This window comes from Equus asinus, chromosome 13 (assembly GCF_041296235.1).
Source record: "Equus asinus isolate D_3611 breed Donkey chromosome 13, EquAss-T2T_v2, whole genome shotgun sequence".
Classification (NCBI taxonomy): Eukaryota; Metazoa; Chordata; class Mammalia; order Perissodactyla; family Equidae; genus Equus; species Equus asinus.
Genome location: NC_091802.1, coordinates 39638937 through 39656413, shown reverse-complemented (window position 1 = coordinate 39656413; position 17477 = coordinate 39638937). Strand labels below are relative to the sequence as shown.

The 17477-nt window shown below is 35.4% G+C and overlaps 1 protein-coding gene across 4 annotated transcripts in view; it reads left to right on the top strand.

Annotated features, from left to right (window-relative positions):
* The window catches only part of IKZF3 (IKAROS family zinc finger 3), an 85206-nt gene that overhangs the window by 6108 nt on the left and 61621 nt on the right, over window positions 1-17477 (top strand). The gene's annotated exons all lie outside the window — the stretch shown is intronic.

Sequence of the window (17477 nt, the reverse complement as noted above, 5' to 3'; positions counted from 1 at the left end):
AAATGTGCGTCGGAGGCTAACTTGATTTAAATTTTATTTGACTTTCATGCATATCACTTAAATTTTAATGCATTGAAGATTATCAATGTATAAATTTATACTCTGACTTCAGAATAAAACTTTTTTACCAACTCCTTGAAAATATTAACATTTTATAAATATTTATAAATATTTTATAAGTATGACTTGAGTAAGATTGTGGTTCCGCACTAGTATGTTTTTTCCTGTGCATATTCACTCATGTAAAAATTATTTAAGTAGGAATATCACTAACTCTCCTATTCCCTGTATTTAATTAAATTCCTATGAAGGCTCAGGCTAAGGTGCTTGGGACATGCTTTTGTCACCGTGTAGTAATCAGCTGCTCAATAACAAGAACATGTAGCAAGGCACATCATGATTATATGTTATGAATTTTTTAAATACTTATTGTATGGTTGGGGTACTTCTTGTGTGATTTTTAGACATGTTCAGAATTAAAGGATGTGAACAATTGTTAGATATTTTTAGTGATTCAACTTTGAAACAAAGATTACTTACCATCTTTCAAGTTTCAAGGAACAGTTTAACTAAAAGGTATTCTGAAATAATATGGTGAAACACTTGTAAGTGGTAAAAGCTTTTATATATAGGCATCTTCATTTTTTTTTCATATTGGCAAATAAGACAAAATACAGAAATAATTTGTGCATTGAAGACTGATATAAAGCTGCAACTTTCATCCGTAACTCTAGATTTTTAGTTTTTGTCTATTAAAACAGCCTTATTATTCTCATTGTTTGGCTTTTTAGTAATTATTATATATTTGAACTTATTATAATTGTTACTGCTAAGATACTCCTTTATCTGTTTTATGTATGGTAATCCATGTAAGATTTCCTTTGAAAAAATGAAATGCCTCTTTTAAAAAATTTCAAAACTACTTGTATAGGAACAAATGCTTTCCTACTATGTAAGTAGTCTCTGGAATCTGGTATTGTTTAAGATTCAGCAAGTTCTGTATAAATTATGATTGTCAGAAATTAAACACCTGGTCCCTTTGGCTTCCTTTGTAAGACAGAACTTCCTAACTTTGTTTTGGTACTGTGGATGTTATTCTGTACCATTCTCAAACTTTGAGAAATAGATGGCCCGTGGGCCTACAAAAAATACTTGTCTAAGGCAGTCGTGTGCCAGTGGATTCAAGAGGGCCAGGTAGGGGAAATTATTCAAAACTGGTATAAACTGCTAATTCTCTACCTCTCTTGATTCGTGAATCATCAGCAGGACAAAAGAGTTTATGGGCCATCCTAATCAACACACTTCTGCTTGCCACCATAAAAACAAAATTTCCTAGGATTAATAGGAATATTTTTGTGAGTGGATGAAAGAATTAGGATGAGACACCATTTTAATATTTTTTATGCATTCTAGAAATAAAATTGTGAACTTGTTTGGTAAACAGTAATTCAGTGTAAAATAGACCTTTGGCATTTGTGAATGCTATTTTGATTCTTTGCGAGTGACCCTTATGGAATACAATAATGGTAATTTGTAAATGTTATGGGTTTTGTAAAGATTTAAATAGGATAATGTATATAAAAGTTCTGGCTCAAATTTGAATTAGTAGGGCTGGGAGACTGAAGCACCCGAACAAATATGTGGCTTCTATGTTAGCCAAGCCAACAGCATTCATATACATCTTAATAAATGGAATTTGGAGAACCTCAAAGGACTCCACAGTTATCTGTTGTAAACATCAGTGACCTAATGTGGTCCTATTTGCCCCAAACTTAAACAACTAGGAAATTTTTACAGGTAATCTAATTTGGGGTTGGAGGCACATGCTGTATAATAGGACAAATAATGATTAAACAAGTTGATGGTGAGAGTATAGTGCTTATAGGTCTTACAGCTTCTACTCTATACAGTGATATTTGGTAGTTGTATGATGACCCCCTCAGCTATTACACAGTCTCACAGTTCAACAAGAATTAGGATGAGACAGAAAAACAAGACAAAATGTGTTTTTATCAACAGAACACCCTTTAATACCAAAATCTCATGTGGGACAGATATAAGTGCAATGTTCCAGTTGGGAGAGGGGAGAGGGCAAGCCACCACTGCCAGGCCTACGTAGCTGTTGACCTTTTCCTTCCCCTCTACAGATCAGCGCCTGTGGTAAACCTCTGGGACCCTGGAGTTCCACAGAACACCTTTTGGAAACTACTGATTCAGACTGTTAGATGTTTTTTTTTCCGCTGGTAATCCTGTATCTAGACTTGCCTCTTTCAGTCCATTTTGAGGATTGCTGCCAGAATGATCTTCCTCAAATATCAGTTTACTCCCCTGATCAAAAGCCATTTTAAGTCTTTCTTAGTTGTGCATTTAAAATAATCCACAATGTAGCTTCAATATCCCTTGCCAGTGGTATCCTCTGGCCTCTAATGTTATTATTCTGGACTACTTCATGTTGCCTGAACATGCACTGCTTTTCCTAACTCCCCATTTTTCTAATGATGTTCAAACTCAGCAGATTAAAAAATGAACCCATTGTCCTTCCAACCCAAACCAACTCCTCCTGACTTCCCAACACTGTTAATAGCACCCTAATCATGCCAGCTGAAATTCTCCCTCATCATTATAATCTATCCCAAATGCCATCTCTTTTAGGAAGCCGTCCCTCATTCTACGTTAGAATCTCTCCGTTTTCTGAAACTTAGTAACGTTTTATGTCTGTCTAATGTCTTCTAGAACCTAACTCTATTTTATGTATAAACATGAAGTATTTTTATATGGTTTTAATACAATCTAAATTGTCAAAGTATGCAATTACTATATGAATTAAGAGAAGATGATTCTTTGTTTAGGTCAGAATCAAGACTCTATTGTCATTATTGATGCAACCTGTACCCTTCTGCATTTTTAGCTCTTGTAGTCATGCTGATGCTACAAATACATCTGACTACCTTATTATTATGTCTTCTAGAATAATTGTGCTGGGACATTTACATATTGAAGTACAAATTATTTTATTATCATTTATTTTACCTTTATGTTATAGTTAGGGCTTTATTTAAAAAAATTATGTGTGTGGGTAGGTTATATTTCATTCATGATGGCAAGAGGCCTTATAAAATATTTTTTCTAGTGATGTTCAAACAAAGGGGACACCTGGTCTCGGTAAGGTTGAGAACCACTCTAAGTTTACTGTTTTATAAGAGACCAGTCACAGCCTAAATAAGATCATGTTTATGAAATCACCTTGCATAATGCTAGACACAGAGTTAGGGTCCAGAGAATGTTCAGTTCAATTCATAAATCATTTATAAGGATCCTTCAAACCCTTGCTAATCTTAGTATGGCCTGTGGACCAGGAGCATTGGCAATATAGGGGAATGGTTACAAATGCAGAAGCTCACGCCAGACTTGCTGAATCAGAATCTGCGTTTTAACAAGGTTCCTAGGGGATTCTTGTGTACATTAAAGTCTGATAAGCATTGCCCACAGTTTGAAAAGTATCAGTGAAACTTATCATCACTGTCATAGCACATGTTGGGTTAGTGGTGAGTCATCTGTATATAAGTATTTAGAATATATTTTTTATTGTTTGCTGATTTTAAGAGATAGTTGAACAACAAAAACTTTATAACATTTAGTCTTTACTTACCTTGTAAGATAGCCTTTATGACAATGTAATTCAAAAGTCAAAACTCTTCGTTCATTCTTCATTCAAAAAATATTTATTGAATGCCTGTTCTGTGCCATGTATGCAAAATATTGGCGCTACAGTGGTGAACAAGACAGACAGTGCTTTTGCTCTTGTGGAATTTATGGTCAACTGAGGAAGACAGGTCCCCAAAACAAGTAAATTACAAATGAAATAAGTAAAATTAGGCTAAGTGCTATGAAGGAAATAAAGAGTGCTAATATGGAGAATAATGGTTGGGCCGGGTTGGTGAACCCTTCCTCTTTGGGGCCAGTCTTCCTCACCAAAAAAAAAAAAAAAAAAAAAAAAAAAAAAATCTGGCTAAAGACAGAAATTTGGTCATCTTCAGCACATAGATGATGTTTAACGCCATGGGAATGAATGGGATCACCTCAAGAGAAAATATTTTGTGAGAAGGGGGCTCAGGATTGAGCCCTGAGGAATATCTCATTTAGATGGTCAGGTAGAGGAAGAGCTGGCAAGACAAGAGGAAAACCAGCAGTGTGGTGTAACGTAATTCAAGAGAGGAGAGGGTTTTGCTAAGGAGTGGTTAGCCAGCTATGTTGAACGTTGTTGAAACATCAAGTTAAGGTGAGGAGGACAAAAAGTGTGGGTTGGTTTTGGCAACATAAAACTTGCTGGTGACCTTAATAAAAGTGGTTTTTGTGGAGTGGTGGGGATGGAAACCAAATTGAAGTGGTTAAAGCAGGAATGGGAATAGAGGAAGTAGAAACAGTGATACCATTTTTTTCCAGAAGTTTAGCTAGTAGGCGAAGCAGAGAAATAAGTGGGATTGTTGATGGAGAGGAATGTAGATCAAGAGAGTTTGTTTTAATTTTGCAAAGATAAATGACAAGCTATTTTTAGCCTAAGTTTACTGAAAAAAATCAAAGACCAAGATTGAAACAGATCTTGAAATCTGAATTCTCAGGGAAGTTTGATTGCAGAATTAGCTATCACTGAAAATATCTTCTTATTTAGTTGGCACATGACATGTAAATGAATTTTCTCACCGTGAGAATTTTTAAGATATATGGTACCCATTCAGTGGATGGTTGGTATAGATATAACCTGTAAAGACTATAAAAGAATCATGAGAAACTCTTGAAATAGAAACTTTTTTCAAAAGTGGGAACATATTTCTTTAATTACATTTCTAAGGTTTTGGATTTTAGATATTTGAGAATGTTTGTTCATAGATTTTTTTAAAATTAAGGAATAACTTATGCAATGAAGTGCACATATCTTAGTTATATAGCTTGATTAAATTTTACCTGTATACACACTTTCCAAGATATGAAACATTTGCCTCACTCCATAAGGTTCCTTTGCGCCCATTTATAGTTAATATCCCCCCTTAGCCCCAAGTTAAACACTGTTCAGACTTGTGTCGTTATAGATCAATTTTCCTATTCTTGAATTCCATATAAGTGGAATCACACAGTATGTGCTTTTTTCATGTCTGGCTTCTTTTACTCAGCATACTTTTGAGATCCATCCATATTGTTACGTTTATTAGTAGTTCGTTCTATTTTATTGTTGAATGGTATGAATATACCACAGTTTGTTTATTCATTCTACTGTTGATAGACATTTGATTGTATCCAGTGTTTTTCTATACTATGAACATTCTTATGCATATCTTTTGGTGGACATATACATTTATTTCCCTTAGGTAGATATCTAGGACTAGCAATTCTGGGTCATACGGTAGGTGTATATTTACCTTTGATACACACTGCCAAATATTTTTCAAAGTGATTGGACCAGTTTAGCCTCCCACTAGCAATGTTTGAGAGTTCCAGTTCTTCCACATCTTGCCAACACTTGCTATTGTTAGTCGGTCTTTTAAATTTTAGCCGTTCATTTTGGTGTGTAGTGGTATTTCATTGTGGTTTTAATTTGCAGTTTTCCTGATGTTGAGTATTTTTCATGTTTATTGGCCATTTGGATATCCTCTTTCCTGAAGTGCTATAAGTCTTCTGTACTTTAAAAAAATTTTTATTAAAGTCATAATAGTTTATAACATTGTGAAATTTCAGTTGTACATTATTTGTCTGTCACCATGTGTATGTGCCCGTTTACCCCTTATGCCCACTCCTCAACCTGCTTCCCCTCTGGTAACCACTAATCTGTTCTCTTTGTCCATGTGTTTGTTTATCTTCCACATATAAGTAAAGTCATACTGTGTTTGTCTTTCTCTGTCTGGTTTATTTTGCTTAACACAATACCCTCCAGGTCCATCCATGTTGTTGCAAATGGGACGATTTTGTCTTTTTTATAGCTGAGTAGTATTCCATTGTATGTATATACACCACATCTTCTCTATCCATTCATCAGTCGTTGGGCACTTGGGTTGCTTCCACATCTTGCCTATTGTGAATAATGCTGCATTGAACATAGAGGTGCATAAGTCTCTTTGAATTGTTGATTTCATGTTCTTTGGATAGATACCCAGTAGTAGGATAGCTGGGTTGTATGGTATTTCTATTTTTAATTTTTTGAGAAATCTCCATACTGTTTTCCATAGTGGCTACACCAGTTTGCATTCCCACCAGCAGTGGATGAGGGTTCCCTTTTCTCCACATCCCTTCCAACATTTATTTTTTGTCTTGGTGATTACAGCCATTCTAACGGGTATAAGGTGATATCTCAATATGGTTTTGATTTGCGTTTCCCTGATGATTAGTGATGTTGAACATCTTTTCATGTGCCTATTGGCCATCTGTATATCTTCTTTGGGAAAATGTCTGTTCATATCCTCTGCTCATTTTTTGATCGGTTTTTTTTTTTTTTGTCGTTGAGTTGTGTGAGTTCTTTATATATTTTGGAGATTAACCCCTTGTCAGATAGATGATTTACAAATATTTCCCCCAGTTAGTGGGTTTTCTTTTCATTTTATTCCCAATTTCTTTGCCTTGCAGAAGCTCTTTAGTCTAATGAAATCCCATTTGTTTATTTTTTCTTTTGTTTTCCTTGTCCAAGTAGACTTGGTATTCAAAAAGATCCTTCTAAGACTGATGTCAAAGAGTGTACTTGCCTATATTGTCTTCTCGGAGTTTTATGATTTCACATCTTACCTTCAAGTATTTAATCCATTTTGATAATTTTTGTGTATGGTGAAAGATAATGTTCTACTTTCATTCTTTTGCATGTGGCTGTCCAGTTTTCCCAGCACCATTTATTGAAGAGACTCTCCTTTCTCCGTTGTATGTTCTTAGCTCCTTTGTTGAAGACTAGCTGTTCGTAGATGTGTGGTTTTATTTCTGGGCTTTCAGTTATGTTCCATTGATCTGTGTGTCTGTTTTTGTACCAGTACCATGCTGTTTTGATTACAGTAGCTTTGTAGTAAATTTTGAAGTCAGGGATTGTGATTCCTCCAGTTTTGTTCTTTTTTCCCAGGATTGCTTTAGCTATTTGGGGTCTTTTGTTGCCCATATGAATTTTAGGATTCTTTGTTCTATTTCCATGAAAAATGTCATTGGGATTCTGATTGGGTTTGCACTGAATCTTTAAATTGCTTTAGGTAGTATGGACTTTTTAACTATGTTTATTCTTCCAATCCATGTGCGTGGCATGTCTTTCCATTTCTTCATGTCATCATCGATTTCTTTCAATAATGTCTTATAGTTTTCATTGTATAGCTCTTTCACCTCCTTGGTTAAGTTTATTCCTAGATATTTTATTCTTTTTGTCGTGATTGTAAATAGGATTGTATTCTTGAGTTCTCTTTCTGTTAGTTCATTATTAGAGTATAGAAATGCAACTGATTTTTGTAAGTTAATTTTGTACCCTGCAATTTTGCTGTAGTTATTGATTATGTATAATGGTTTTCCAATGGATTCTTTAGGGTTTTCTATATATAAAATCATGTTGTCTGCAAACAGTGAGACTTTCACTTCTTCATTGAAAATTTGGATACCTTTTATTTCTTTTCTTGCGTAATTCCTCTGGCCCAAACCTCCAGTACTGTGTTGAATGAGAGTGGTGAGAGTGGGCACCCTTGTCTTGTTCCTGTTCTCAGAGGAATGGCTTTCAGTTTTTCCCTGTTGAGTATGATGTTTGCTGTGGGTTTGTCATATATGGCCTTTATTATGTTGAGGTATTTTCCTTCTCTACCCATTTTATTGAGAGTTTTTATCATAAATGGATGTTGGATCTTTTCAAATGCTTTCTCTATGTCTATTGAGATGATCATGTGGTTTTTATTCCTCATTTTGTTAATGTGATATATCACATTGATTGATTTGCGGATATTGAACCATCCCTGAATCCCTAGTATAAATCCCACTTGCTCATGGTGTATGATCCTTTCAATGTATTGCTGTATTTTTTTTTAAGTTGGGTTGTAGTTTTTCGTATAGATTGTGTGGGCGTTCAAAAAAATATTTTGGAAAAATGCACTTTGTCAGTTGTGTATTGCAAATATTTTCTCCCAGTCTGTAACTTGCCTATTTATTTTCTTAATCTATTTGATAATAGAATTCTTAATTTTAATGAAGACTAATTTATCAATAGGACATAAGTGTGCTTTATGTTCTATTTAAGAAATCTTTACCTACTCTAAGGCCATGAAAATATTCTTCCATGTTTTCCTCTAGAAATTTGATGGTTTTAATTTTCACAGTTAGGTCTATTACCTACTTCAAATTAATGATTATATTTTTCACCCCCGTTATTTTATAAGAAAAACTAGGCATTTTAAAGTTATAAAATGAAAATCTTACTTGGAATATGTTGGATTCAACCATTTTAGCACAAACTTTTTTTTAAGTAGCAATAATATGAAATGCCCATTCCTCTTTTTCTCTCTACGTGTTCATTTGGTGGCATGTGATATCCATGGTAAAATAGAAATGTATTTATTTTTCTAAAACTTTAGAGTAATTGACCTTTCAAGGAAAATAACACTACATATTGAATTTTCTGTTTTCAACCTGTGCCCCACGGTCTATAATTTCCTTATTAGATATTTAATCTGGGGGTAAAAATGAAATAGTTTTTATATAAAAGGGTAAGTTAGGAAGAACAGGAATGGTAACATGGGCTGCATTTGATCTAGTGTTCTTAGATAAGTAGTGTGATATTTCTTAGCCTTTACCTTAGTCCAAGGAAGAAAGGAAGGGAGTACTTCATGGTTGGAGGGATTACTCTTATTTTAAGGCATGCTCTTTGTTTATATATCTTCCTTTCCCCTCAATCTTAGTCAGTTGAGGTGTTTGAAATCAGTTAGGTCTAAAATCTGTTCTAGTTCTGACCCTCTTCCAAGATCTATAATCTACGTAGGGAAGCACTTGAAAACAGTGCTTCAGGGGCCGGTGCTGTGGCTGAGTGGTTAAGTTCATGCACTCCACTTGGGCAGCCCAGGGTTTTCCCAGTTCGGATCCTGGGCGCAGACCTAGTACAGCTCATCGAGCCAAACTTAGGCGGTGTCCCACAAAGCAGAACCAGAAGGACCTACAACTATGTACTGGGGGGCTATGGGGAGAAGAAGAAAAAAAAAAATAAAACAGTATTTAAATCCTTTGAAACAAATGTGAAACTCAAGAAACAAATCTTGCTTCTCTTCTTAATATGTCACTGACATTGTACCCTTGGACAATCATGTGACTTTATATTTTTTGTCATTCTTTGTGTCTTGAATTTTGTCTGTAGAATGGGGAGAATAATAAATGCCATTGTGCCTGTTTATCTTCCAGAAATGCTATGAGATAATATAAAATCTCATTCACACTACTGAGCTAAGTGCTTGGTGCCATATTTTTGGAAGACCACAAGCAAACAGAACAGGGGAAGAAAACTCTCACCACGGTTAGGGAGCTGAGTGGTAGCATCTGAGTAATAACTTATTGTCTATGTTCCCCGAAAGCTGAACTAAGACCTGAAATGGACATTGCAGGAAATTTGAGTTGAGCTACATTTAAGAAGGAACTTTATTAACCATTGGAGTTTTTCTGAAATGGAAAGGAATAACTTCTATATTATTGGAAGTGTCTAAGCAGAGGCTGTACAACCCAAATAGGGGGATATTGGAGGAAATTCAAGCATCAGGTGGCAGAGGAAGGAGAAGTAAGCTAGTTAGATATCCACTCTAATTCTGATATTCTAATTTCGTTGGTTATAGGGATCGTTTTCATTATGCAGAACTGTTCTTGTGATGACAAGATTCCATAAGTGATTGTAGGTAGAAGTAATAAAGAGAACTGGTAAAGGACGTTTCAGAAATATTAGCTAACACTGTCTGGCATTTATAGTCCCAAGTGTTAATGTTGTGATTGTGAATACATTTTTGTAGTCAGTGACTCAGTTTCCAAAGCTTTTAGTTAAAAAGTAAATGTGGACCTTTTAGATAAGAGAAACTGTTTTTTTAAAAAGAGGCATGGGGCTAGGGGAGTCAGTTTACTGTTAATGAAGATAAAAAGGTATGTCAACATTCAGAGACAGCTTTGTGGCAGCTGTCAGGCACCAGTGCTGCTGGCAGCCGGCAAATTCAGTACAAGATTCTTTCTGAGATTTGACATTTTTCTCTCCTTTAGCACCTACACTTCCTCCTGGGAAAACAGACCAGTGAGTGGAAATCTGATCTCTGAAACTAAGATTAGAATTTTGTTAGCTGATATTCTTAATTGAATGATAATTACTTAACGGTATCAAAATAAAGGTGTTTATAACCATTTGAGTTTAAAATATGGTTACAAATTTCCTTGCTAACGTTAAGTATTTGGTTTAGTACATAGATAATTTATTAGAGCTAAAAGGTAAAAACATTCACGTGAGAACTTTGGTAAAATCTCAATTAACCAGACTCCTGCCATTTCCCAGTTTAAATTTTATTTGTCATCTATCACCTTTCATTTTGTAGCACATGAAATGCTAGAGTCTCTGAGAAAAATCTTAGTATCTTAACAAAAATTCTAACTAGTGAAATTTTTTAAAATGGTGTCTTTGTCTATGAAAAGAGAATCTGAAGACATGAGAACAAGTTTGAAACTGGCGTCTCTCAGTAAGCATGTGATGAAGGCTTGTTTTGAATACTGGTAGAAAACAATTTGAGATTGCTAGTAAAGCTTTGAGAAAGCTACAAAGCTTGGAAAGCTACAAAAGAAATAACTTTTAACTTTACAGTCCACTATATTTATCAGCTGTCTCAGTAACATAATAATTATAAATTTTACAAGATTTGTTATTTAACAGGGAAGGTGTCAATAGAAAACACTAATGATTTAATTAAACCTAAAACATATCAGGAAATTGGTTATTTAGTTGTGGGAAGGGCAGGAGGGAAAATGATATGAAAAAAGTATTAGAGTTTTCTGCTAGATTATAATTTTGGTTTTTAAATGAGATAATAAAAATGGTTTTATCTAATGATATCAAAAAATCCTAATGTAAACATAATGCTAAGTATGTATTTGTACACATACATATAAGTACATTTTAAAATATCTGTATTTTTGGCATCATGTGGTATTTGTTTTTACCCTCTGAAAAGTCACATTAATTTTTCAGTCAGTGAAATTTGTAAAATGCTGTGTATGAAAGATGCTGTCTAGATGCTTTATATCTTTGATTACTGCATTAAGGGAAACCTGAACTTTTTCCTAAAATTCCAATTGCAGGAGTTTGGGAAATATTGATAGAAGATGGTCATTGTTAAGCTGTTTCTTGGTATAATATCTTTAAAATTTTGATTGATATTCATTTTTTATACGTGGTTTGATTTATTTCTTTCTTCCTGATCCAGAGTTTTAATGTTTGTTTTAAGTAAGTAGCTTTACAGTGGTATCCCAGACAACAGCGAGATATTCTAAAACCTAAATCAGTGCTATTCAGTAGAACTTTCTGCAATGATGGAAGTGTCCTTTATCTGTGTTGTCCAATAGAGCCACATGTTCTGTTCAGCACTAGAAATGTGGCTGGTGCAACTGAGAAACTAAATTTTTTATTTTAAACTTTTAAATTTAAACTTAAATCACCATGTGTGGCTGGTGGCTACTGTATTGGACAGTACAGTATTAGTATTAGTGATAGATCTAGAACAGGACTTGGCAAACTTTTTCTGTAAATGACCAGATAGTGAATGTTTTAGGCTTTGCAAGTCATACGGTCTGTTTCGACTGCTCATCTCTGCTGTTGGAGTACGAAAGCAGCCATAGACAGTGCAGAAATGAATGGGTTAGGCTGTGTTCCAATAAAACTTTATTTATGGACACTGAAATTTGAATTTCATATACTTTTCAAGTGGCAAAAAACAGTATTCTTCTGATTTTTTTCAATGATTTAAAAATGTAAAAACCATTCTTAGTTCACATGCCAAACAAAAACAGGTGGTAAGCCATAGTTTGCAGAACCTTGATCTGGAGTGTTCAAAAGTAGTATCAATGATAGAGATGTAAAAATTCATGTGTTCATTCAACAAATATTTATTGAGTGTCCATCACGAGTGGGTACTATTTTGGATGCTGAAGATATAGCAAAATAGCAATAAAAAATGCAGACAACATCCCTGTTCTCACGGAGCTTACATATGGGGAGACAGATAAAAAAAAGGACAAATATATATCAGGTGGTGACAATGAAGAAATTTTATGAAGAAAAATAAAGCAAGGTAAGAGAAAAGAAACTGACAGTGGAGGATGACATTTTATATAGGGTAGTTAGGTAAAGCTTGTTTGGGAAGGTGACTTTTGAACACACACCTGAATGAAGAAAGGAAGTGGGCCAGGTGGCTATCGTGGGGAAGAGCATTCTGGTCAAAGGGAAGGGTAAATGCAAAGACTCTGAGGCAGGAGCATGCTTTACCTGTTCAGGTGACAGGAGAGATGTAGAAAATTGGCAAGATTCATGTTTCAACAAAATTAACCAGCTTTGGAATTCTTCCATCATTTGCATCAGATAGGTATAAACATCAGTACAGGAAACTTTATTTCTATCAAAAGCAATATAGGGACCCTTCCTTCTTAGCTTTCCAGAACATTCTTTTGAATATTTTAAAGCTATATTGAGTGCCAACACATTAAAAAGACCCCCGTAGACCCCATCAAATGGAAACTTTCTGAGGGTTTTTTTGGACTGAAGTATAAGAAATTACAAAATAGCCCATTAAAAACGTAAAAGTTTTTGCTGCACTTAGAAATACTTAAAAGTTTTCTGGTCTTCAGTTGGGAATTCCTTCACTATATATCCACTACTGCACTTCATGTTTTTATAAAGATCTTTAAATTCAGGGTGGAAAAATGTACTTCAATCTATTTTGTCCTTGTGTTTTAAATATTTTTTAGTATCTAAGAAGAACATCCATGTAGCCTGATTGTAGATGGGTTTAATGTCTCCTTTAAGTTCTGAATACTAAGATAATCAGAATCTACTTTTTCTCTTAGAAACTGTGCTCAGTTACTTCTGGTGTTATTTACAGCACACAAAGCCCACTTGAAAAAGTATTGAGAACTATTTAAATGTCATTGTCAGAGGGTTTAAAAGGTTCAGGGGACCTTTTTTATTTAGGTTATCAAATCAAAAGTCATCGTGCTCTATAGTAACTAAATGATGTTTTCACATGAAGATTGCTTATGTGAAACCTTTGAGCTAGTTTTCTTTCTTTTTTTTCCTGTTAAGAATCCCTTTAGTGTGCATTTAGAAGTTTCACAGTTAGCTTTTTTTCTTTAACTTTTTTTTTAAAAAAAAAAAAACATCAAACTTACAGAAAAGTTGCAATACAGGACAAAATACTATTTTTTCCGGAAATTTTGAGAGTAAGTTGCTGACGTGATACCCTGTCACCCTTGAATACTTCTGTGTGTATGTTCTACCTTCTACATAACCAGGAAAAACCATCAAAATCAGGAAATTAACAGTGATACATTACTACCATTTAATCCTCAGACCCCATTCAGATTTCTCCAGCTGTTTCTATAATGTCCTTTACAGCAAGAAGATTCAGCTCAGAACCACACATTGTATTTAGTTCTCACATCTCTTCACTCTCCTTCAGTCTGGAACAGTTCCTCAGTCTTTCATGACCTTGACACTTTTGAGGATTACAAGCCAGTTATTTTGTAAACTATCCCTCAATTAGAGTTTGTTTTTTCATGGTTAGGTTCACGTTATGCATATTTGGCAGGAATATCACATAAGTGATGCTGTGTTCTTTTCATTATCAGGTGGCATGTAATTTTTGTTTGTCCTGTTACTGATGATGATCACTTTGCTCAAAGTGGTGTCTACCAGGTTTTCCACTATATAGTTCTTTTTATCTTTGTAATAGTAAATATTTTGGGGAGAAGCACTTTGAAACTATATAAATATTCTGTTCATCATCAGAGTTTCAATTTATTCACTTACTTATTAATGTCAATATGGACTCATGAAGTTCTGTTTTCTTCAGTGGGTTATAATCCAAAACTATCATTATTATTTTGATGCTTCCTTGTCCCAGATTTGGCCAGTGGAAACCCCTTCAAAATAATTTCTATATCCTTTTAACGTATCCTCTTCATTCTGAGTACTTCCTTGCTTTCTGTCACAAAATGTTCCATACTCGTCTTGTACTTTCCCTGCCTCAATCCTGGAATTAGCCGTTTCTCCAAGGAGTCTGGTTCTTTTAAGTGGAGAATGATATTTAGGAGTTAATATCTGGATACTAGAAGCTGTTGTAGTGTCACTGCTCCTAGATGCTCTCAGTGACAGGACTAGAGACTATATGTATGTATATCATACATAGACATATACACACATTTACACCTATATTTTATATCTATTTATATGTAGTAGAAGCCATGTGTTCATGCCAGTATCTCCATTTCCAATACAGTACCACAGATTTCCATATATGTAACTCCCTTCTCTGACAGAAAAAACTGGCCTTCATTGTCCTTATTATATTTTTCTTATTTGATCAGTCCTCCTTTGTATAACCTAGTCATCCATTGCCACTGCCAGCTTCTCCTCAGTGCAAATGCTCTCCTTGCCTCGTTTGGGTTCTGACATCCTTTACCATGGCCACTGTTCTGTGTGGACGCTTCTCAACTGCTTGGGCTCTGATATACTCATACAAGGCTGCCCCTAATATATTGGTGCCCTCTTCACCCCACTCAAGTTCTGACACTTTGCGCTGGACCAGTGCCATGCATAGAAGCTCTCCTCACTATATTTGGGCTCTGTGGTGCTGCCCCCGCCCCCCTGTCCCCATGTGGGTGCCTCGCTTACCCTGTTTAGGCTCTGAAACCCACACCAGACCACCTTCATGCATAGGTGTCCTCTTCACTATGCTCAGGCTTTGACTCCTCATGCTAGGCCGTCCTTTAGCGTGGATACCTTCTTCATCCATCTCAGACTCCAGCATTCCAAGTCAGGCAATTCTCCTGCCTGAATGCCCTTCTTACCCTGCTCGGGCTCTGATTTCCCATGCTGTCGGCCCTCCATGTAGAATCCCTCCTCACCTCATTCAGGCTTCCCACGCCACACAGGCACTCTCTTCATGCTGGTTGGTCTTAGCAGCCTGCCCTGGGCTGCCCCTACTCCCTGCATGGACATTCTTCTCTCATCTTGCATTTTGACACCCCATACTTGGTTACCCCTTTGCTTATTTGTAAAATATGTGTATTTTCCCTGACTTTATGCTTTTCTGCTAACATCTAATGGGTGATGTGTTAAATTTTTAAAATGAGGACAGGATATAAGTACATTGACTGTGTTTTTTAAACAAAAATTGGAATATGACCAGATTATAGTATAGAATATTTGAAGTCAGTACTGTCCTGAACGGTTTTGGGCATATGATCACCATTAAAATAAAGAACAAAGGAGAGTTTAAATTTCTAATAATGGAGGAGTACCTCCTATGGAACCAAACTTCCAACAGCTAACAATTACAGATTCTGGACAAAATATGAAAGAAATATGTTATCTGAAAGCATTGGAAAGTGACCAAAACCAACCTGTTTTTATGGCTTTTTTGCCCAAGGGCAGGCCCCAGTTTTAGACTCAGGGTGACCAAAACTTGGGTAGTAAATCCATAGTTTTACTGGCTTAAAAAAACGTAGCAACTACAGCAGCTGGTAAGTAAGTGGAGAAATCTTGGAATGGAGAATACTGAGAAGGCTTTTTTGTGTATAAATTCTCTGGCTGATCCAAATCTCTAGCCGATCCTTGAACTATGCATATCTGGGTCACAGTCTGAGCAGCCCATCTAAGGCTAAAATAACTGAATAGAGATTTATGATTCTACAAGGATGACCAACTTGTCCCAATTTCCCTGAGACTGTGAAAGTTCTGTCATCTGGGAAAACCCTCAATCCCAGGCATGCTAGGACATTTGGTTACCCTAGGCTGCTGCCCACCACAAGTGAGACAGAACTTGAGTTTGAGTCCAGACAAGTTAAATACATGCTTTAAAAGTAAAATAAACAGGGGGCTGGCCCTGTGGCTGAGTGGTTAATTTCATGGGCTCCGCTTTGGCAGCCCAAGGTTTCGCTGGTTCTAAACCTGGGCGCAGACATGGCACCGCTCATCAAGCCATGCTGAGGCGGTGTACCACATGCCACAACTAGAAGGACCCACAACTAAGAATACACACTATGTACTGGGGGGGCTTTGGGGAGAAAAAGGAAAAATAAAATGTTTTTTAAAAAAGTGAAATAAACAGAGAAAAATTCCTATACTCTTCAGAGGAATATAACAGAACCCAGAAATCCTGTAACATATCTTTACATTGTCCAGGGTACAAACCAAAGTTATTAGGTCATATGAAGAAGCAGGAAGATGTGACCCATACACAAGAGAAAAGGAGTCAATGGTGACAGACTGCAAAATAATATAGATATTGAAACTGGGAGACAAGGATCTTAAACAGCTATAATAATTGCACTCAAAGATGTAAAGGAAAATATACTTGTAATGAATTAATGAATAGGAAATCTCAGCAAGAGAAACTATAAAAAAAGAACACATTGGAAATTCTAGAACTAAAAATTACAATATCTGAAATAGATAACTCATTAGACAGGCCTAACATAAAATTAAGATGACAGAAGAAGGAGTAAGTGGACTTGAAGGTATATCAGTGAAAGTATTCAGTCTGATTAACAGAAAAAAACATTGTGGGAAGAAAGAACAGAGTCTCAGGGAACTTTGGGAAAATATGAAAAAGTCTAACATACGTATAATTCAAGTCCTAGAAGGAAAGGACCAAGAGAATGGAGGAGAAAAAGTATTTGAAGAAATAATGGCTCAAGTTTGCTGAAAAACATAATTTTACAGATAAGTTTAGTGAAGCCAAGTGGGATAAATTCAAATAAAATCACACCTAGGCATATCAGAGTCAAACTGCTGAAAACCAAAGGTAAAGAGAAAATTTTGAAAGCACTTAGAGAAAAAGAATACATTGTGTATAGGAAAACAACAATACAAAAATCACTGATGTCTTATCAGAAACAATAGAGGCTAAAAGATAGTGGAATGCCGTCTTTAAAGTTCTGGAACAAACTATCAACCCAGAATTCAGTATCAAGTAAAAATATTCTTTAAAATTGAAGGCAAAATAAAGATATTTCCAAGTAAATGAAAACTAAGAAAAGTTGTCACTCACACAGTTGCACTACTGGAAATACCAAAGGAGGCTCTTTAGACTGAAGATGATACCAGATGGGAACTCAGATCTTCATGAAAAAATGAAAATCACAAATGTTAAGCATGTGGGTAAATACAAAGTACTAGTTTTTTCCTCTTCATCTCTTTAAATTACAATTGCTACATAGATAATTCCTGTTATTCTCCTTGAGGCATTTTTTTA